Raw genomic sequence first — 22,907 nt, forward strand, 5'->3', positions numbered from 1 at the left:
ATAACACATATGGAATTATGTATTAACCAAAAAAGTGTTAAACAAATCAAAATATATTTTAGATTATTCAAAGTAGCAACCCTTTGCCTTGACGACAGCTTTGCACACTCTTGGCATGTAACTTTCCAAAATAATAACTTTTTCCAGTAACTTGGCGGTATGTATACGGCAGGAGAGCAGGTTACTGCAGTGCATCCAAACTGTTTCAACTAGGAGTCAGACTGGTGCAAGCTACTGCCGAGAAGAAAGGCAAACACGAAACAAAATAATATTTATTTTACGACCACCCTTGGATTTACCGCCACTGAGGCAGAATGTAAAATTGGTGTAGATAGTGATGTATTGACACTGTAGTCCTGCTTTAATATGTATGCCATAACTGTGAAACAAGATTAAAAGGCGCAATGCAGCCGTTTTTATCTCAATATCAAATAATTTCCGGGTAACAATTAGGAAAATGTACTTTGATTGTTTTCAATTAAAATGGTCAAAAATATCTTCTTAGCAAAGAGCAATTTCTCAAGCAAGAATTTTGCTATGACTGTCTGGGAGTGGAAAAATGAAAAATAGCTGTTATTGGCAGAGAGGTTTGGAACTCTTTCTTAATGGCCTACTAACTAATTTACCGCCTGGTGATGTCAACAGGCAGGCCAAAACTCCATCCCACCAAAACAGGCTGACACATCAGGCGGCCTTTTTAAAACAGCTCTTAAACTAAAAGGGCATTATCATCATTTTCACAGTATTATTCCAGCTTCAGTGTGGAAATATATATAAAACACAGGGAAATTATGTTTTTAACTGCACTGGGCCTTTAAGCAAGGGCAAGAAAAATAAATGTATTTCTGACAGAAGTGCAGCACGCCATGGGCATATTGTTGACAATACCTTCAATCCCTGCCCCCTCTGACATGGCAATCAAACTGCTAAAACCTCATTTACGGGCACACACACACCTACAACATAGCACCGCATATAAACTCAGCAAAAAAAGAAACGTCCTCTCACTGTCAACTATGTTTATTTTCAGCAAACTTAACATGTGTAAATATTTGTATGAACATAAGATTCAACAACTGAGACATAAACTGAACAAGTTCCACAGACATGTGACTAACATAAATTGAATAATGTGTCCCTGAACAAAGGGGGGGTCAAAATCAAAAGTAACAGTCTGGTATAGCCACCAGCAGCTGCATTAAGTACTGCAGTGCATCTCCTCCTCATGGACTGCACCAGATTTGCCAGTTCTTGCTGTGAGATGTTACCCCACTCTTCCACCAAGGCACTTGCAAGTTCCCGGACATTTCTGGGGGGGAATGGCCCTAGCCCTCACCCTCCGATCCAACAGGTCCCAGAGGTGCTCAATGGGATTGAGATCCGGACTCTTCGCTGGCCATGGCAGTACACTAACATTCCTGTCTTGCAGGAAATCATGCACAGAATGAGCAGAATTACTTTTACTTTTGTCATTTTCTATTAAGGTATCTTTACTTTTACTCAAGTATGACAGTTAGGTACTTTTTCCACCACTGGCTACATGGCCTCTACAGATGACACAATTGATGAGCATGCCATCTGTCCTGGTGAATTTAGCGATAAGGTTCTGAGATAACTCTGAGTGATCTCATGTCTCGGAGCAGTCACTAAAGTGAGGACAAAAGTTAATCTGGTTCTAATTCAATGAACTTAAACGTCCTCAAAAATGGTCTTTACCGAAGGGGTATCAATACTGATTTTGACCATTACTGTCTTGTGGTCTTGATTTCTCTTCTGTAAAAATCCAGTAAATGAGCAGAGCCACAGGAGTCAGATATACCTTGCCAAGTTTTAGCTAGGCTCCTCAACAAGCTCTCAGTCTAATCTACCTTAGATGGAGTATGTAACCTGAAGAAAAGTGGTAGCAGGGTAACATCCAGAAAGGAACAGTAAGGAACAGGGAATGAAGACTGCAACATCAGCTTTCCTAGCGTAGAAGCTGAATAAATTAGCCTTATTCTCGCATTGAAATTCAAATCTAAGATAAATGAGACAGTCAGTGTTGAAATGGTGAACAAACAGTTGGGAGCTGACTTCCAAGAATCACATATGGTTTTAATGAGCAGAAAAGTGATCATGCAACCCCAGAACATTAAGTTCAAACAACACACAAGGAGATACTGGAATCCTCATGTGAATCAATGGACACAATGTTCCTGTTCCATTGTGGTAGTTTTATTACGTGAAATCGTTGCCATTGTCCTTTGCCTCAAACACAGATTGTTTTAATATTTTCAATATACTTTGTTGTATTGCATTAGCGATGGTTAAGAGTCAGATGGATTTGTGCATGCAACATCTGAAAAGTGAAAAAATATTTATTGGGCAATTCTCGAGCTCAGTCTAGCAGCAACTTAAACTAGCCCACAACTTGCTGATGCTCAGACAAATATGATTATTTTTAGGACAATTTAAATGCAATTATGTTGCATTTAAATTGGTGGGTGTTGTGGAAAATACGACTCAATTTAAGAACTCTAAAGTTAGGGTGCAAACTACCAACAGAAAATCCAAATTTTCCACAATAAGGAAAGTGGGTCTCCCTGAGACTCAACAAATAGAGCTTTTATAAAAGTCTGTAGTTGATGCCCCACTGTGTTAACCTTGTTATAAAAGTCTGAAAACCTCTTAAGGATCGGCCGTTTTTGAAAATGTTTGCCTAAAATGACATACCCAAATCTAACTGCCTGTAGCTCAGGCCCTGAAGCAAAGATATGCATATTATTGGTACCATTTGAAAGGAAACACTTTGAAGTTTGTGGAAATGTGAAAGGAATGTATGAGAATATAACGCATTAGATCTGGTAAAAGATTTTTTTTAAATATATTAACTTTTTTTTGTACCATCGTCTTTGAAATGCAAGAGAAAGGCCATAATGTATTATTCCATCCCAGTTGCAATTTAGATTTTGGCCACTAGATGGCAGCAATGTGTGTGTAAAGTTTTAGACTGATCCAATGAACCATTGCATTACTGTTCAAAATTTGGCATCAAGACTGCCCTAATGTGCCTAATTTATTTATTAATAACTTTTCATGTTCAAAACTGTGCACATTCCTAAAACAATAGCATAGTATTCTTTCACTGTCATAGCTACTGTAAATTAGACCATGGAGTTAGATTAACAAGAATTTAAGCTTTCTGACAACTTATTTTTATTTCACCTTTATTTAACCAGGTAGGCCAGTTGAGAACAAGTTCTCATTTACAACTGCGGCCTGGCCAAGATAAAGCAAAGCAGTGCGACACAAACAGCACAGAGTTACACATGGGATAAACAAACGTACAGTCAATGACAAAATAGAAAAATATATATACAGTCAGTGCAAATGTAGTAGGATTAGGGAGGTAAGGCAATAAATAGGCCATAATTGCAAAATAATTACAATTTAGCAATTAAACACTGGAGTGATAGATGTGCAGAAGATGATGTGCAAGTAGAGATACTGGGGTACAAAGGAGCAAAAAAACAAAAACAATATGGGGATGATGTGGTTGGGTGGGCAATGTCAGATACAGTTGAAGTCGGAAGTTTACATACACTTAGGTTGGAGTCATTAAAACTCGTTTTTCAACCACTCCACAAATTTCTTGTTAACAAACTATAGTTTTGGCAAGTCGGTTAGGACATCTACTTTGTGCATGACACAAGTAATTTTTACAACAATTGTTTTCAGACAGATTATTTCACTTCATTCACTGTATCACAATGCCAGTAGGTCAGAAGTACATACAGTGAGGGAAAAAAGTATTTGATCCCCTGCTGATTTTGTACGTTTGCCCACTGACAAAGAAATTATCAGTCTATAATTTTAATGGTAGGTTTATTTGAACAGTGAGAGACAGAACAACAACAACAAAAAAATCAGAAAAACGCATGTCAAAAATGTTCTAAAATGATTTGCATTTTAATGAGGGAAATAAGTATTTGACCCCTCTGCAAAACATGACTTAGTACTTGGTGGCAAAACCCTTGTTGGCAATCACAGAGGTCAGACGTTTCTTGTAGTTGGCCACCAGGTTTGCACACATCTCAGGAGGGATTTTGTCCCACTCCTCTCTGCAGATCTTCTCCAAGTCATTAAGGTTTCGAGGCTGACGTTTGGCAACTCGAACCTTCAGCTCCCTCCACAGATTTTCTATGGGATTAAGGTCTGGAGACTGGCTAGGCCACTCCAGGACCTTAATGTGCTTCTTCTTGAGCCACTACTTTGTTGCCTTGGCCATGTGTTTTGGGTCATTGTCATGCTGGAATACCCATCCACGACCCATTTTCAATGCCCTGGTTGAGGGAAGGAGGTTCTCACCCAAGATTTGACGGTACATGGCCCCGTCCATTGTCCCTTTGATGCGGTGAAGTTGTCCTGTCCCCTTAGCAGAAAAACACCCCCAAAGCATAATGTTTCCACCTCCATGTTTCACGGTGGGGATGGTGTTCTTGGAGTCATAGGCAGCATTCCTCCTCCTCCAAACACGGCGAGTTGAGTTGATGCCAAAGAGCTCCATTTTGGTCTCATCTGACCACAACACTTTCACCCAGTTGTCCTCTGAATCATTCAGATGTTCATTGGCAAACTTAAGACAGGCATGTATATGTGCTTTCTTGAGCAGGGGGACCTTGCGGGCGCTGCAGGATTTCAGTCCTTCACGGCATAGTGTGTTACCAATTGTTTTCTTGGTGACTATGGTCCCAGCTGCCTTGAGATCATTGACAAGATCCTCCCGTGTAGTTCTGGGCTGATTCCTCACCATTCTCATGATCATTGCAACTCCACGAGGTGAGATCTTGCATGGAGCCCCAGGCCGAGGGAGATTGACAGTTCTTTTGTGTTTCTTCCATTTGCGAATAATCGCACAACTGTTGTCACCTTCTCACCAAGCTGCTTGGGGATGGTCTTGTAGCCCATTCCAGCCTTGTGTAGGTCTACAATCTTGTCCCTGACATCCTTGGAGAGCTCTTTGGTCTTGGCCATGGTGGAGAGTTTGGAATCTGATTGATTGCTTCTGTGGACAGGCGTCTTTTATACAGGTAAAAAACTGAGATTAGGGACACTCCCTTTAAGAATGTGCTCCTAATCTCAGCTTGTTACCTGCATAAAAGACATCTGGGAGCCAGAAATCTTTCTGATTGAGAGGGGGTCAAATACTTATATCCCTCATTAAAATGCAAATCAATTTATAACATTTTTGACATGTGTTTTTCTGGATTTTTTTGTTGTTATTCTGTCTCTCACTGTTCAAATAAACCTACTATTAAAATTATAGACTGATAATTTCTTTGTCAGTGAGCAAACATACAAAATCAGCAGGGGATCAAATACTTTTTTCCCCTCACTGTACACTAAGTTGACTGTGCCTTTAAACAGCTTGGAAAATTCCAGAAAATTATGTCATGGCTTTAGAAGCTTCTGATAGGGTAATTGACATAATTTGAGTCAATTGGAGGTGTACCTGTGGATGTATTTCAAGGCCTACCTTCAAACTCAGTGCCTCTATGCTTGACATCATGGGAAAATAAAAAGAAATCAGCCAAGACCTCAGAAAAAAAATTGTAGACCTCCACAAGTCTGGTTCATCCTTGGGAGCAATTTCCAAACGCCTGAAGGTACCATGTTCATCTGTACAAACAATAGTACACAAGAATAAACACCATGGACCACACAGCCGTCATACCTCTCAGGAATGAGGCGCGATCTGTCTCCTAGAGATGAACGTACTTTGGTGCGAAAGGTGCAAATCAATACCAGAACAGCAGCAAAGGACCTTGTGCAGATGCTGGAGGAAACAGGTACAAAAGTATCTATAGCCACATTAAAATGCGTCCTATATTGACATAACCTGAAAGGCCGCTTAGCAAGGAAGAAGCCACTGCTCCAAAACTGCCATAAAAAGCCAAACTACGGTTTGCAACTGCAAATGGGGACAAAGATCGTGCTTTTAGGAGAAATGTCCTCTGGTCTGATGAAACAAAAAGTAGAACTGTTTGGCCAGAATGACCATCTTTATGTTTGGTGGAAAAAGGGGGAGGCTTGCAAGCCGAAGGACACCATCCCAACCGTGAAGCACGGGGGTGGGGGGTGGGGGGGCAGCATCATGTTGTGGGGGTGCTTTGCTGCAGGAGGGACTGGTGCACTTCACAAAATAGATGGCTTCATGAGAAAGGAAAATTATGTGGCTATATTGAAGCAACGTCTCAAGACATCAGTCAGGAAGTTAAAGCTTGGTCGCAAATGGGTCTTCCAAATGGACAATGACCCCAAGCATACTAAGGTATTGGAGTGGCCATCACAAAGCCCTGACCTCAATCCGACAGAACAATTGTGGGCAGAACTGAAAAAGTGTGTGCGAGCAAGGAGGCCTACAAACCTGACTCAGTTACACCAGCTCTGTCAGGAGGAATGGGCCAAAATTCACCCAACTTATTGTAGGAAGCTTGTGGAAGGCTACGCGAAACGTTTGACCCAAGTTAAACAATTTAAAGGCAATGCTACCAAATACTAATTGACTGTATGTAAACGTCTGACCCACTGGGAATGTGATGAAAGAAATAAAAGCTGAAATAAATCATTCTCTCTATTATTATTCTGACATTTCACATTCTTAAAATAAAGTGGTGATCCTAACTGACCTAAGACAACTGACCTAAGACAATTTTTACTAGGATTAAATGTCAGGAATTGTGAAAAACTGAGTTTAAATGTATTTGGCTAAGGTGTATGTAAACTTCCGACTTCAACTGTGTCTATGTTCTGGGAAATGTTCTTGTTACTTACAACCTCATGCTAATCGCATTAGCCCACGTTAGCTCAACAGTCCCGCAGGGGACCCACCGATCCTGAAGAAGTTATTAATGACCTTGACTCTTTACAGGCGTAGATGGTGTTTTGACTTGTTGATGGCATCCAGACCTATTAGGCAGTAGACAGTTGGGCTGTACAGTACCTGGGTCTGGGGAAGGCTGTGGTCAGTAGGGGCTTCGGACACACAGACAGGAAATATTGAACAGGAAGCGCAGTTGCAGCCTGGAGTCAATGTGAATTAGCTGGTCTTGTTCTGCTGGTTCAGGGGAGTAACTGTCACCCGCTGGTACTGGAACGCCCCACATCTCCCTAGGAAGAAAACAACATATATAGGCTGAAGTATAAGACAAGCAGTCCCTCTCTCCAAGTAGCAAGGGTACAACAATTTCCCCAAATAACAACAAAAGAAAAAGGCTGAGCCCAAAAAAAAGTCAACTGAGATTTCTGTCAGAAATACTTCACAGAAAAATGGTAGACCCTATATCTTCAAAACGTGACTTAAAAATCTACCCTCTGGTTATAATTTAAAATTTGACTAGTTGGCCTCCCATCCAAACTACTGTCACAAATTACACGCTATTTACGAAAGGTACTCTTAATCCAACTCTTTCTTGCAACCGGAATCTGCTCCATGAGTCTTGCCAAGAAATCTCCAAAATGCCTAATATTTAGCAATTGCCTCTGCCTCACAATGAGTGACTGTCCCGTAAACTCAGAGATCTCAGTAGTGCCTCCACAGAGGGAGCCAAATCCTTTTACACTATGATCTCTGTGCATGAACATGAGTGAACAGGATAAAATTTAAATCAGCAAACAGTTGAGCCATAAAGCTTCGAATACCAACTACAGCACAAACCAAGAACTTGAAAATGACCCATCTAAATAATATTATAGCGTATTAGTTATATGCCCAGGTACCATTTTTTGGTGTGTGATTATTTAGTGATAAATGTATTAATACAGTAGACCGATCTAATATGAATACAGTAGAATGATAGAATGTGAATGTAAAAATAGGACAGTCTAATTTATAGAAGCACAAACAGACAAATCAGTCAGGTACTGGATGTACAGGAGCACAACAGAATTGATCTAGAATTTATCTAGGATGAGACACGTTGAAACAGAGCTATCCAGGGTCCTGAAGTGCACGCACACACACACACACACACACACACACACACACACACACACACACACACACACACACACACACACACACACACACACACACACACACACACACACACACACACACACACCAAAAATATAAAACCCAACACGTAATGTTGGTCCCATGTTTCATGAGCTGAAAAGAAAAGAAAATATTGTACAAACTTCTTTACATCCCTGTTAGTGAGCATTTCTTCTTTGCCTATATAATCCATCCACCTGACGGGTGTGGCATAAAAAGAAGCTGATTAAACAGAATGATCATTACACGGGTGCACCTTGTGATGGGGACAATAAAAGGCCACTTTAAAATGTGCAGTTTTGTCACACAACATAATGCTACAGATGTCTCAAGTTTTGAGGGAGCGTGCAATTGGCATGCGGACTGCAGGAATGTCCACAAGAGCTGTTGCCAGAGAACTGATTGTTCATTTCTCTACCATAAGCTGCCTCCAACTTTTTAGAGAATTTGGCAGTACGTCCAACCGGCCTCACAACCATAGACCACATATATGGTGTCGTGTGGGGAAGAAGTTTGCCAATGTCAACATTGCGAATAGAATGCCCCATGGTGATTGTGGGGTTATGGTATGGGCAGGTATAAGCTACAAAGAATTAACACAATTGCATTTTATGGAAGGGAATTTGAATGCACAGAATGCATACCTTGACGAGGTCCTGAGGCCCATTGTCGTGCCATTCATCTGCCGCCATCACCTCATGTTTTAGCATGATAATGAACGGCTCCATGTCACAAGGATCTGTACACAATTCCTGGAAGCTGAAAATGTCCCAGTTCTTCCATTGCCTGCATACTCACCAGACATGTCATCCATTGAGCATGTTTGGTATACTCTGGATCGTTGTGTACGACAGTGTGTTACTGTTCCCGCCAATATCCAGCAACTTCGCACAGCCATTGAAGAGGAGTGGGACAATATTCCACAGGCCACAATAAACCGCCTGATCAACTCTATGTGAAGGAGATGTGTCGTGCTGCAGGAGGCAAAAGTTGGTCACACCTAGGGTTGCACATTTTGGGGAATATTCAGGAGGTGGAAACTTTCCGTGGGAATTAACGGAAATATATGAAAATTAATATGAATACCATTTAAATGTAGATGCTTTTGGCATTGGATAGATTTACCATATCATATGGAGACAGAAACATAAACCTTTTACCTTCTCATAAGTAGATATAATTGCAAATGATTAAATCCATCCAATAGAAAAATATATATATATATATATTTAGTTACGAACTGAACTTCAATTAAATGACTTGACTCTTCACATGGGACGATTTCACTGAACAAACGGGAACATTGAATGATCCCCAATGATCCATCGCATCTCGCAAATACGTTTAACATACATCTGTAAAATTATAGTCTAGAAACTAAAGATTTGGTTGTCTTCCTCTCTTGCTTCCATGTCTTCTCTCTTGAACATCAGACTCTGAGGCCCCATCTTCACTGTCACTTTCCAACCTTGTTGAGGATGGCTCGTTGTCAGGCTCAAAAGGCCTGAAATTTGCCCAGATGGCCACCAATTTTCAACCCTTGTATTGGTCAGCCTGTTGCGTGTGTTCAGCCTGTTGCGTGTGTTCAGCCTGTTGCGTGTGTTCCCAAACAAGGATCAGTTGTGCTCTGAGGCGGCTGATGTTGGTGGGATTTGGAGGATGATGGAGGCAACAGGGGAAAGAGCCTCAGATCCACAAAGTCCCTTCCACCAGGTGGCTGATGAGATATGTTGGCACAACTGCCATATTCCATCTCCATCCCAAAGCCCTTGCTTGGAAGTGTACTTCACCAGACTGCCAAGAACCTTGCCCTCATCCAGGCCAAGGTGGCGAGACACGGTAGTGATGACACCATAGGCCTTGTTGATCTCTGCACCAGACAGGATGCTCTTGCCAGCATACTTGGGGTCCAACATGTATGCTGCAGTGTTTATGGGCTTCAGGCAGAAGTCTTTACGCTTTTTGATGCATTTCAGAACTGCAGTTTCCTCTGCTTGGAGCAACAGTTGGCAGGACAGTACAGATTTCTTCTCTTACATCTGCAAGCAGTCTGAACATCAGACAGGATGGTATTGTCTCCCTCAATCCGTGCAATGGCTACTGCTGTAGGTTTCAGGAGTTTCAGGCTGCTTACCACTCTCTCCCAAAATACATCATCCAGGATGATCTTCTTGATGGGGCTGTCCATATCAGCAGACTGTGATATGGCCATTTCTTGGAGAGACTCCTTCCCCTCCAGGAGACTGTCAAACATGTTTGACAACAACAGCACAACGGGTGTTGCTGGGCAGCTTCAATGTGGTGCTCTTATTCTTCTCACTTCGCTTGGTGAGGTAGATTGCTGCTATAACTTGATGACCCTTCACATACCTAACCATTTCCTTGGCATTTTCTTGTAGAGTGTATCCATTGTTTTCAGTGCCATGATGTCCTTGAGGAGCAGATTCAATGCATGAGCAGCACAGCCAATGGGTGTGATGTGTGGCTAGGACTCCTCCACTTTAGACCAAGCAGCCTTCTTGTTTGCAGCATTGTCTGTCACCAGTGCAAATACCTTTTGTGGTCCAAGGTCATTGATTCCTGCCTTCAGCTCATCTGCAATGTAGAGACCGGTTTGTCTGTTGTCCCTTGTATCTGTGCCCTTGTAGAATACTGGTCGAGGGGTGGAGATGATGTAGTTAATTATTCCTTGCCCACGAACATTCGACCACCCATCAGAGACGATTGCAAAACAGTCTGCTTTCTCTATAATTTGCTTGACCTTCACTTGAACTCTGTTGAACTCTGCATCCAGCAAATGAGTAGATAAAGCATGTCTGGTTGGAGGGGTGTATGCTGGGCAAAGAGCATTCAGAAATCTCTTCCAATACACATTGCCTGTGAGCATCAGAGGTGAGCCAGTTGCATGAACAGCTCGAACAAGACTCATCAGCATTTCTCTGACTACGTTCCTCCATTGAGTAAAAAAAAACTTGATTCCAGGAGGACCATGAGCTGTTGCTATTGATAAGGTGTCGGATTCATCATTTTCACCTCGAATAGAAGTAGAGGGACTTTTGTCAGAGGTTGCTTGTTGTGAGCGCTGAGGGAACTTTATGCACTTGGCCAGATGATTCTGCATCTTTGTTGCATTCTTCACATATGATTTGGCACAGTATTTGCAAATGTACACAGCTATGAGTAAAAAAACATCAAATACAATTCCATGTACAGATAAATAGTTAAGCAGTTAGATTAAACAACTCCTTTATAAGGTAAATGTTTTAAAATGAAACATGTATGGAAACAGGTGAATTAACACTCAGTTAGCAGGCTCAAGCAAGATAAAAACCCACATGGTATCAAAAACTAAACTAGCAGAAATTGTTAACAAGTTAGAAATAATTTAAACACCCTTTGCTGTAGGCTACTATTTACTAGTTTACAAAAAAATGATGTATGTCATATAAAATATATTCACCCCACCCAGTATTCTAATCAAAACTTACCAGAAATTATGTAGTCCTTGGCTCAGACAGTGTAATAGTGTGGGCTCAATAGCATCTCATTAGTGTGCAAGATCTTGAGAATCAGCTGTACATGTGATGGAAGAATGCACTGTGTATGCAGAGGGTTGCAATTCCATTGAATTGGGGATAGTTTAACAAAAATATGCCACAAGACCTAGAATTGCCTTATGTGTATCCCACAAAAAAGGTTCACTGTTATAAGCTAACTTTCTTGATGAATTTAAGCAAAATTCCCAAAATTCCCGGGCTTAACTTCCCATGGACCAACAGATGCATATCTGTGTTCCCAGTCATGTGAAATCCATAGATTAGGGCCTAATGAATGTATTTCAATAGACGTATTTTCTTATATGAACTGTAACTCAGTAAAATTGTTGAAATTGTTGCGTTTATATTTGTGTTTAGGATAGTATCAGAAAGAGATTGAGGTTTCCAAAAAACGTATCTTTGAAAAAAAAAAATAATAGTAATATTACTTTTTCTAAGAATAACCGCAATTCCTTTGTGTTCCACACGAGAGCATGCAGCAGCAGACCGCCTACAGTAACAAACCAATGAAACTGCTAGTGTTCTTTGAAATACATATTTTTTCATATTCTAATTTTACCCGTGACTTTCATAAACACAACCAAATTATTATTTTTCTGATAGCATTAATTTATTAGACCGTTAGAATGTTGCAGTCAAAATGGCTGCTCATTGGAGTAGTAAGGGGGTAGCGTGTGTTAAACAGTGTTAAACAGTTTCTCTGTGTACTCATGAGCAATGGCTATAGCAACAATCATAACAGTTATGTGAGTAACACAGTGCTTGAAAGATGTTGGTCATTATATTACAAAACTATTCCCACCATGATAACAAGTGTTTACTGGCTACTACTACCCTAAACATAATGAGTGAAATGTTTGTGTGTAGAAATGTGCTGTGAGATAGAGACAAACGGTGCTCTCTAGACTAACTCCGTTTGCCACATTCAGACAGTTGAAAACATGAGTCATCCTCCACCACATGCTCCCCATCAGGGCTGTATGTTGGCCTACCTCACAGCATGCCTTCACAGCATTGTCCCCTTCCTCTTCCTTCATGTCTCTGAGGAGAATCAGCAGGCGCCGACAGATGGTCGCCTCGCTCGCTTCAGGTCCTTAGAAAACGATGCAGTTATTTAAAAAATGTTAATGTACTATTTCTTACATTGTTAGCCCAGAAAATCTCAAGTGTTATTACATACAGTCGGGACAAACTATTGGATATAAAAGCTATGTCAACTTACCATCATTACGACCAGGAATACGTCTTTCCCGAAGCGGATCCTTTGTTCAGACCTCCACCCTGGACATGGGATCTTATCCCAGAGGCCGACCCAAAACAACGCGGTCGCCGCAGAAGAGGCAGACGGAGCGGCCTACCGGTCAGACTCAGAAGGCGAGCACACCATCCACCGCTTCCTAGCATATTGCTCACCAATGTCCAATCTCTAGATAACAAGGTAGAAGAAATTAAGGCATGAGTTGCCTTCCAGAGATACATCAGAGATTGTAACATTCTCTGTTCAACGGAAACTTGGCTCATTTGGGATTGAGTCGGTACAGTTGTTGTTGTCAGAGTCGGTACAGCCACCCGGTTTCTTCACGCATCGCGCCGACAGAAACAAACATCTCTCTGGTAAGAAGAAGGGCGGGGGTGTATGCCTTTTGATTAACGACTCATGGTATAATCACAACAACATACAGGAACTCAAGTCCTTTTGTTTATCTGACCTAGAATTCCTTACAATCAAATGACGACCACATTATCGTCCAAGAGAATTCTCTTCGATTATAGTCACAGCCGTGTATATCCCCCCCAAGCAGATCCCTCGTCAGCCCTGAAAGAAATTCCCTGGACTCTATGTAAACTGGAAACCATACATCCGGAGGCTGCATTTATTGTAGCTGGGGATTTTAACAAAGCTAACCTAAGATCAATACTCCCTAAATTCTATCAGCATATCGAATCCGCGACACGAGCTGGCAGAATTCTGGATTATTGCTACTCGAACTTCCGTGATGCATACAAAGCCCTCCCGCACCCTGCCTTCGGCAAATCTGACCATGAATCCATTTTGTTGCTCCCAGCATATAGACAGAAACTAAAACAGGAAACGCCCGTGCTCAGGTCAATACAACGCTGGTCTGACCAATCGGATTCCACGCTTCAAGATTGCTTCGATCACGTGGACTGGGATATGTTCGGGATAGCCTCAGACAACAACATTGATGTATACGCTGACTCCATGAGCGAGTTTATTAGCAAGTGCATCAGAGATGCCGTACCCGCTATGACTCTTAAAACCTTCCCTAACCAGAAACCGTGGATTAATGGCAGCATTCGCGCAAAACTGAAAGCGCGAACCACCGCTTTTAATCATGGCAAGGCGACTGGAAACATGACCGAATACCAACAGTGCAGCTATTCCTTCTGCAAGGCAATCAAACAAGCAAAGCATCAGTATAGAGACAAAGTAGAGTCGCAATTCAACGGCTCAAACACGATGTCACGTCCTGACCATAGAGAGCTCTTATTTTCCGTGGTAGAGTAGGTCAGGGCGTGATCGGGGGGGGGGGGGGGGGGGGGGGGGTTATTCTAGTTTTATTTTTCTATGTTGTTTGGTTCTAGTTTCTGTTTTTCTATGTTGTTTTTTTTGGATGATCCCCAATTAGAGGCAGCGGGTCATCGTTGTCTCAATTTGGGGATTATATTTAATTATATTTAGTTGTTTTTCCCACCTTTGCTTGTGGGAGATTATTTTGAGTTAGTGCATGTAGCACCTCTTCGTCACGGTTTGTTGTTTTGTTTATGGTTTATTGTATGTATTGCATAGTTTCACATTAAAATTAAATATGTGGAACGATACGCACGCTGTGCCTTGGTCCGTTCCTACACACAAGCGTGACACACGAGAAGTATGTGGCAGGGTCTACAGTCAATCACGGATTACAAAAAGTAACTAGCCCTGTTGCGGACATCGATGTCTTGCTCCCAAACAAATTAAACAACTTCTTTGCTCGCTTTGAGAACAATACAGTGCCACTGACATGGCTCGCTACCAAAGCCTGTGGGCTCTCCTTCTCCGTGGCCAACGTGAGTAAAACATTTAAACGTGTTAACCCTTGCAAGACTGCCGGCCCAGACGGCATCCCTAGCCGCGTCCTCAGAGCATGCGCAGACCAGCTGGCTGGTGTGTTTACGGACATATTCAACCAATCCCTATCCCAGTCTGTTGTCCCCACATGCTTCAAGATGGCCACCATTGTTCCTGTTCCCAAGAAAGCTAAGGTAACTGAATTAAATCACTATTGCCCCATTGCACTCACTTCTGTCATCATGAAGTGCTTTGAGAGACTAGTCAAGGATCATATCACCTCCACCGTACCGGATACCCTAGACCCACTCCAATTTGCTTACCGCCATAATAGGTCCACTGACGATGCAATCACCATCACACTGCCCTATCCCATCTGGACAAGAGGAATACCTATGTAAGAATGCTGTTCATTGACTACAGCTCAGCATTTAACACCATAGTACCCTCCAAACTCGTCATTAAGCTCGAGACCCTGGGTCTCGACCCGCCCTGTGCAACTACATCCTGGACTTTAACGGGCCGCCCCCAGGGGGTGAAGGTAGGATATAACTTCTCCACCCCGCTGATCCTCAACACTGGGGCCCCACAAGGGTGCGTTCTCAGCCCTCTCCTGTTCTCCCTGTTCACCCACGACTGCGTGGCCATGCACGCTTCCAACTCAATCATCAAGTCTGCAGACGACACTACAGTGGTAGGCCTGATTAACAACAACGACGAGACGGCCTACAGGGAGAAGGTGAGGGCCCTCGGAGTGTGGTGTCAGGAAAATAACCTCTCACTCAACATCAACAAAACAAAGGAGATGATCGTGGACTACAGGAAACAGCAGAGGGAGCACACTGTATTCTATACCATCTACTGCATCTTGCCTATGCTGCACGCCATCGCTCATCCATATATTTATATGTAGATATTCTATTCATCCCTTTACATTTGTGTGTGTGTGTGTATATGGTAGTTGTGAATTTGTTAGATTACTTGTTAGATACTACTGCATAGTCGGAACTAGAAGCACAAGCATTTCGCTACACTCGCATTAACATCTGCTAACCATGTGTATGTGACTAATAAAATTAGATTTGATTTGAGGTCATCCAGGCAATCCTGCTCCTCCTGTGTCATCTGCACCGGGCCTCCTGCACCCCTCGCCAACTGTCATGTTTCACATAGTAGTGAAAACAATCCTTCATCAGATCGTAGTTATTTTCAATCAGGCCCCTATGTCTGAGTCAAATAAATACTTCTTTTTCCCAGTGTGGGGAAGAAAAAAAAACACACGTAACATTAGACTTGTCCAAATCTATGTGACAGTCTGACACTGCACTTGGACCAACATGAACTTTGACATACCTCAATGTTTTTCTTCACAAAGTCTTGTTTCTTTTTGTCCCTGGGAATTGGACTGGCTGCCTTGTGACTCATCTGCCCTCTCTTCGTGACCCACTTCAGCCAAGTCTGCTGCTGTGTGGGAGTTGAGTTCATGCATTGTTTGGATTCCAGCAGGTAAACATGGCATACAGGAGCCTAAACTCAGAGTTTAAGAACCATTAGCGAGCTCTGTCTAGTATCATCCTGAGATGTTTAGGAGAGACATTGTCAACAATCTAAGCAATAATTCAGAATTTGCATATATCAATTAAACCTGATGCATGTTTTTTTCTTGACCACTGAAATACATGCAATTTGAAAAAGAGCCCACTGGACAATGTTCATGACTCTCTAACTATGACTTTAAGTGACATGTCATCCACCAAACAGCAAATTCAAAAGAATATGGGGAAGTTGTTCATGGACAGTTTAATGGGAAACAGGTTGCCTATGTGGTGTTTTCAGAAATCAAAGAACCAAGAAAAAACTGAATACACAGTGAAAGTACAAAGCAGTTACATTGTTTCCTAGGGTTATATTGCCATCTAGTGTAGAATAATACAACTGCATTGTAAGACTAACATTGTTACAGGAGTAGTTAGTGTATATTGGCCTACATAGGAAAGGGAGATACCTAGTCAGTTGTACAACTGAATGCATTCAACTGAAATGTGTCTTCCGCATTTAACCCAGCCCCTCTGAATCAGAGAGGTACGGGGGCTGCCTTAATCGACATCAACGTCTTCAGCGCCCGGGGAACAGTGGGTTATGAGCAAATTAATTATGTAAAGTGTTACCATCTATAATTGTGTTCCAGCATATTTAAACAAATTCACTTTCCTCCACTTGTGTTGTGTCTCATACTCTTTGTCAGGCACTTGAGTCACGAACACAGGAACAAAGTCCACTTCTTCACTGGATCCATGAACTAGGGTGAATGAAAATATATTATTAAAACATAGCCTGCATATGAATAACAAACTACCATATTCAATATTCTGAGACTGAATCTAAGTAAGGTTATCAATTTTATGTGCCAGATCCCATGCGAAAGAAAGCTGATGATTTATATCACCATTTTCAAGTTCTTTAGTTTATCATGGAATCGTAATTTGACATGTGAGTACTATGACTAACATTGTCCTCAAAGCTCCAGTCAATGTGCATTGTAGACAGTATCCACACTGATCAGCATTCTGAAATGATACTATTTCACTTACTACTGGAAGGAGCCAGGGCCAAAAACATCCTTGTATTTTCTGCTTAATCTGCACATTCTGAATATATGTTGGGTTTTAGCTGCTGCACAAAAATTGGTAGAAAATATCCTTCAGCATATACACATTCTCACATCAGAATCGCCTTCATTCGCCAAGTACATTTACACACTCTGAATTTGACTTGGTGATATGGTGCTGCATTAAATTCTGTGTACTCTGCGTATCCTTGTGCTTACCAATAGTTCCTTCCATAGTTTGATGGAACTCCTTCCCTTTTTCATTTCAGATCCTTGAAGCCAGGATTTTGTCAAGTACTTTAATTTTCTTAATGTCCTTCTGGATCTTCGTTCTCCTCATCAGATACATCTCCAATCGAGTGAACTGGAAATTCATACATAGAGATCAACAAACACAATCTGTTTTTTCACTATTCTTTACCACTTATTCCAATTTCACAGTGATATAGAGTGCATTCGGAAAGTATTCAGACCCCTTCATTTTTTCACATTTTGTTACGTTACAGCCATATTCTAAAATTTATTAAATCATTTTCCCCCCTCATCAATCGACACACAATACCACATAATGACAAAGCAAAAACTGTTTTTTAGAAAAAAATATAACTTTTTTTTTTTTAATTACAACTGAAATATCACATTTACATAGCTATTAAGACCCTTTACTCAGTACTTTGTTGAAGCACCTTTGGCAGTGATTACAGCCTCGAGTCTTCTTGGGTATGACACTACAAGCTTGGCACACATGTATTTGGGGAGTTTCTCCCCTTCTCTGCAGATCCTCTCAAGATCTGTCAGGTTGGATGGGGAGCATTGCTGCATTATGCTGCCACCACCAAGCTTCACCATAGGGATGGTGCCAGGTTTCCTCCAGACGTGATGCTTGGCACTGAGGTCAAAGAGTTCAATCTTGGTTTCTCATGGTCTGAGTCCTTTAGGTGCCTTTTGGCAAACTCCAAGCGGACTGTCATGTGCATTTTACTGAGGAGCGGCTTCCGTCTGGCCACCCTATCATAAAGGCCTGATTGGTGGAGTACTGCAGAGATGGTTGTCCTTCTGGAAGGTTTTCCAATTTCCACAAAGGAACTCTGGAGCTCTGTCAGAGTGACTGTCGGGTTCTTGGTCACCTCCCTGACCAAGACCCTTCTCCCCAAATTGCTCAGTTTTGCTGGGCGGCCATTTCTAGGAAGAGCCTTGGTAGTTCCAAACTTTTCCCATTTAAGAATGAGGTAGGCCACTTTCTTCTCGGGGACCTTCAATGCTGTAGAAGTGTTTTGGTACCCTACCCCAGATCTGTGCCTCGACACAATCCTGTCTCAGAGGTCTACGGACAGTTCCTTCCACCTCATGGCTTGGATTTTGCTCTGACATGCACTGTCAATTGTGGGACCTTATATAGACAGGTGTGTGCCTTTCCAAATCATGTTCAATTAATTGAATTTACCACAAGTTGTAGAAACATCTCAAGGATGATCAATAGAAACAGGATGCACCTGAGCTCAATTTTGCGTCTCATAGCAAAGGGTCTAAATACTTATGTAAATAAGGTATCTGTTTTTTATTTTTAGTACATTTGCAAGAATGTCTAAAAACCTATTTTTCGCTTTGTCATTATGGGGTATCGGGTGAAGATTGATGAGGAAAAATATATATTTGATCCATTTTAGAATAAGGCTGTAACGTATCAAAATGTGGAAAAAGTCAATGGGTCTGAATACTTTATAAATGCACTGTACATGTAACAGTGTAGGTTCCGTCCCTCTCTTCGCCCCAACCTGGGCTCGAACCAGGGACCCTTGCACACATCAACAACTGACACCCCACGAAGCATCGTTACCCATCGCGCCACAAAAGCCACGGCCCTTGCAACGCAAGGGGAAACCCTACTTCAAGTCTCAGAGCGAGTGACGTCACCGATTGAAACACTATTAGCGCGCACCACCGCTAACTAACTAGCCATTTCACATCGGTTACATACACATTAACACACGGAAACAGTACAGGCTCCATATAATTCCTATCATAGGCCTAATAGTATTGTAGAGCTCTTTTTACTTGCGCACAATATAGATGGGTCACCCCGTCCTGTCCCTAGGGGTCTATGGCCCTGCAGCGTCCCAACCCAATACACCCCACTCAGCTGTAGCATCTTAGTGAAACATTCATTATTGGTTTCAGGTGTGTTAGGCCAACGCCAGAGTGTCAATCAAAAATGCGGCAGGCCCCCAGGGCCAGGACTGAGAAGCCCAGCAGCTAGGGATTGCCTAAATAGGTATCTCCCCTGACATGGGCAAGTTTTCAATACAGACGCCTTTTATTGTACTGTATTCCATATAAGGCATCCAGACCTTATGAAAGTTGCACAGTATGCCCTTAATCTTGTAACAAATCAAATCTAGCGATGCATAAATTGTGGGAGGATAACCAACCTTCAAAATAATTTCTTAACTGCTATAAATGCTAAGTTACACAGTTTCTTCTGATAAGTCTCCAGTATCAACATTTCCAATGCACCGATATCGCATTTAAGGCCGATACAGATATCCAATATTTTCCTTGACAAAACAACGATACCGATAAGCAATATTTTAAATTTTAGAGGCCTTTAATAAAGCATTCTAGTAGAGTTAAATAGTTAACGCACACACAACGCAGCGGTCTAAGGCACTGCATCTCAGTGCAAGAGGCGTCACTACAGTCCCTGGTTCGAATCCAGGCTGTATCACATTCGGCCGTGATTGGGAGTCCTAAAGGGCGGCGCACAATTGGCCCAGCGTCGTCCGGGTTTGGCCGTCATTGTAAATAAGAATTTCTTCTTAACTGACTTGCCTAGCTAAATAAAGGTTACACACATTCATTCATTCTCAACCAGGATTTCATCATACAGGTCAAGCAGTGAAGTTTCAGCTCTGTCTGTCCGTGGCCTCTCTTCCTCGGTGCGCACTGTCACTGTGTCCATGTCCATCTTGTCCAGCTGTGTCTAACATTTCACGTAAACCCTATTTCTTGTCTGCATCGAAGTAGCGGTACTTGTACCTAGCATCGAGCATGGTGGCAACACAGTAAAGAGGCTTAGAGAGAATGCCACCGAATCGTTTGTTCACAGCCTCTAGTAGAGTACTTTTGCAAGTTTTAACCCCGCGGTCTGTCAGCAGTTTTGTTGAGCAGGCGTTTCAATGCCGTGACAGAGAGTATCACGTCTGCTGCATGTCGACGCAGTTGATGATCTTATTTCTCGAGTCAGTTGTTCGAATGGCGCTAGGAGTGTGTTCATGTTTCCAAGTTTCAAACATGTTCTCAAATGCCATTTAAATGGCAGCAGCGGTACGAGAACCAGCACATTCTTGAACATGCAATACGGCTTTCCTTAGTACGAAATCCTCATCAACCCACTGTGCTGTCAGACTCAGCTTGCTCATGGGGCTGACGTCGCTGGTCCAAATGTCAGTCGTGAAGCTATGGAGCTACTTGCAATACTGTGTAACTCCGGTAGGGCAACATCTGTACAAAAATAGCACCTACTTGGTAGTGTGTACCGGTGCTCGACCAGTTGACGAAAGCCAACATCATCCACGACAGAGAACAGTTGATTGTCAAGGGCAATGAATTCCATTATCTTGGCTTTAATGGATTTGGCCTTTGAGTTGTCTCGCTGAAATGTTCTTACTCTTTCAAATGAGTGCTCGACTTGAACTTGTTTAGTTGTTGAAAGTGTGCGCTTAGTATTTTTCGGCTTTTGTTCAGTGTAACTGTATTTTTTGTGGCTTCATATCATATAGGTATGCACGTCAGCTTTGACATCGGTTTTGGACATCGGCGTTAAACTAGACATCGGGCCGATGCCGACATCTCTCTCCTGACATTGGTGTTAAACTAGACATCGGGCCAATGATGGCGCATCTCTCTCTCTGATTGATTGATTTGACACAGCTAGCTAGCACTGCAGTGCATAAAATGTGGTGAGTAGTTGACTCAAAGACAAAGAGGGAGAAAGACAATAGTTGAACAGTTTGCTGACTGTACACTGTAACGTTACTGCATGATTGTAACATGTTTACTAACGCGTTAGTTCTATTAACTATGTTGACTATGACGTTACTTTAGCTAATATGGTGACAATGATTTGGTTTGGCTTGATAAGGTTTTTTCGCCAGGGTCACATACAGCTGACATTTTGTTCATTGAAGTCCACAATTGAAGGGAAAAGGTGATAGAAAGAGAGCGCGAGAAGGAATACAACGTTACTGCTATGAAAGTGAACTGTGTTTACAAGTGATCAGGGGTGTATTCATTCTGCCGATTCTGTTGAAAAAAAATCTTAAAAACGGAAGCAAACGGAACAAAACATACCTGAATTTGTCCAATAGAAAGTCTCGTTTGCAACTGTTGGACTAATAATTACACCCTATATCAGCTTGATGCAGGTAAGTGTGCAAGGCGGTATTCAATGTGTCACTGTCTGTCAGCTCATATTTTTCTCTCACCTGTGTGCACCTATGTTGTAAATGTTCATTAATTCATTGTAGCAACCTCATGATGGGTATAAGGAATGATGGGTATAAGGAATGTATCATGTAATAGCCTCAACCTGTAGTCCCTGTTACATTGACCTGGGTGAATGGAATATTAATGGCAGTAATCCAATATGCTGTAATAGAAATAAGGCGATGCTCATTAAAAATCGTCCTCCCTCATCTTAAACGGCACTGACCGCCACTGGTAGCCAGAGGCTATCTAGAGTTGAACTGGCTGTGGTAGCTACTAAAGTAGCTGCTTGTAGTTCATTCAGTCGAGAAGAGATGAGACATTGGCTAACGTAACATGTCAGTTACACTACTAACTCAACACTGAAAAAAGATTATGTCAAGCAGCACTTACCTTGCCATCTAGACCAGTCAACTAAAGAGTAGCCAGTTTCTGCTGTGCTTGTTTTTACAACTCGAAGAAAAAGCGCAACACAAACAGCAGCAGCTGCCTCTGTTCATCTCTCCCGTGCTGGTACTATACGCCAGACTTTCAGAAGCTTTGCCTTCACAACGCCTGTCCGCACGCTCTGTGGTGTCAGTGCGGTCCTAAATCCAGCTGGCTGAAACTGGAAAACAGCCTACCCTACCGCTCTGAGGCGTTGGCATGGTCCTAAAGCATACCGGGGCCGCGTTTCGTATCACAATGCAATTCTCCACCGTGCAAATTGTGCACGTAGATACGATAGCTACCTGCTTATTGTTGGGGACATCCTCGCTCAGGACCACCAGTGACGTTGGGCTGGGGTGACAAACTCTCCCGACTTCAGGCAGTGACACAGTTGACACATGGCTACCGAGAACTCTCGCTGGATGCCGGGCGGGAGATTTAATCTAACTGCCTCTCGTAATGTCCATCGATGCCTTGCCCTTGACGCTCTGGTAACGTAACCCAAGATTAGAATACCGTTAGACAATTTTGCAAGATATTTGAGGTAAATAAATAACATTTCCTATTGTATTGTACATTAAATTATACATCATAAGTCTACCTGATAGCATAGCAGTTGATGAGGCAGGCGTGGTAATGTTTTTTATTTTTGGACTGGTAGCTAAGGACGCAAAAGACCCGGATGTGGTAACTATACAAAAGTTGTATCTTTATTGGTTC

At 42.2% G+C, this 22,907-nt stretch overlaps 1 long non-coding RNA gene across 1 annotated transcript; it reads right to left on the minus strand.

Moving 5' to 3' along the window:
• Positions 1–5,318: 5,318 nt before the first annotated feature.
• Positions 5,319–22,889, minus strand: LOC106588088 (uncharacterized). The gene is made up of 7 exons (XR_001324573.3): positions 22,789–22,889; positions 22,490–22,675; positions 17,493–17,637; positions 16,019–16,964; positions 12,815–13,018; positions 12,585–12,685; positions 5,319–7,149 (listed from the first exon to the last, which is right to left on the minus strand). It is a non-coding gene; the product is annotated as an uncharacterized LOC106588088 (long non-coding RNA).
• Positions 22,890–22,907: the final 18 nt, after the last annotated feature.

Source organism: Salmo salar, chromosome 01 (assembly GCF_965601325.2).
Source record: "Salmo salar chromosome 01, fSalSal1, whole genome shotgun sequence".
Taxonomy (NCBI): Eukaryota; Metazoa; Chordata; class Actinopteri; order Salmoniformes; family Salmonidae; genus Salmo; species Salmo salar.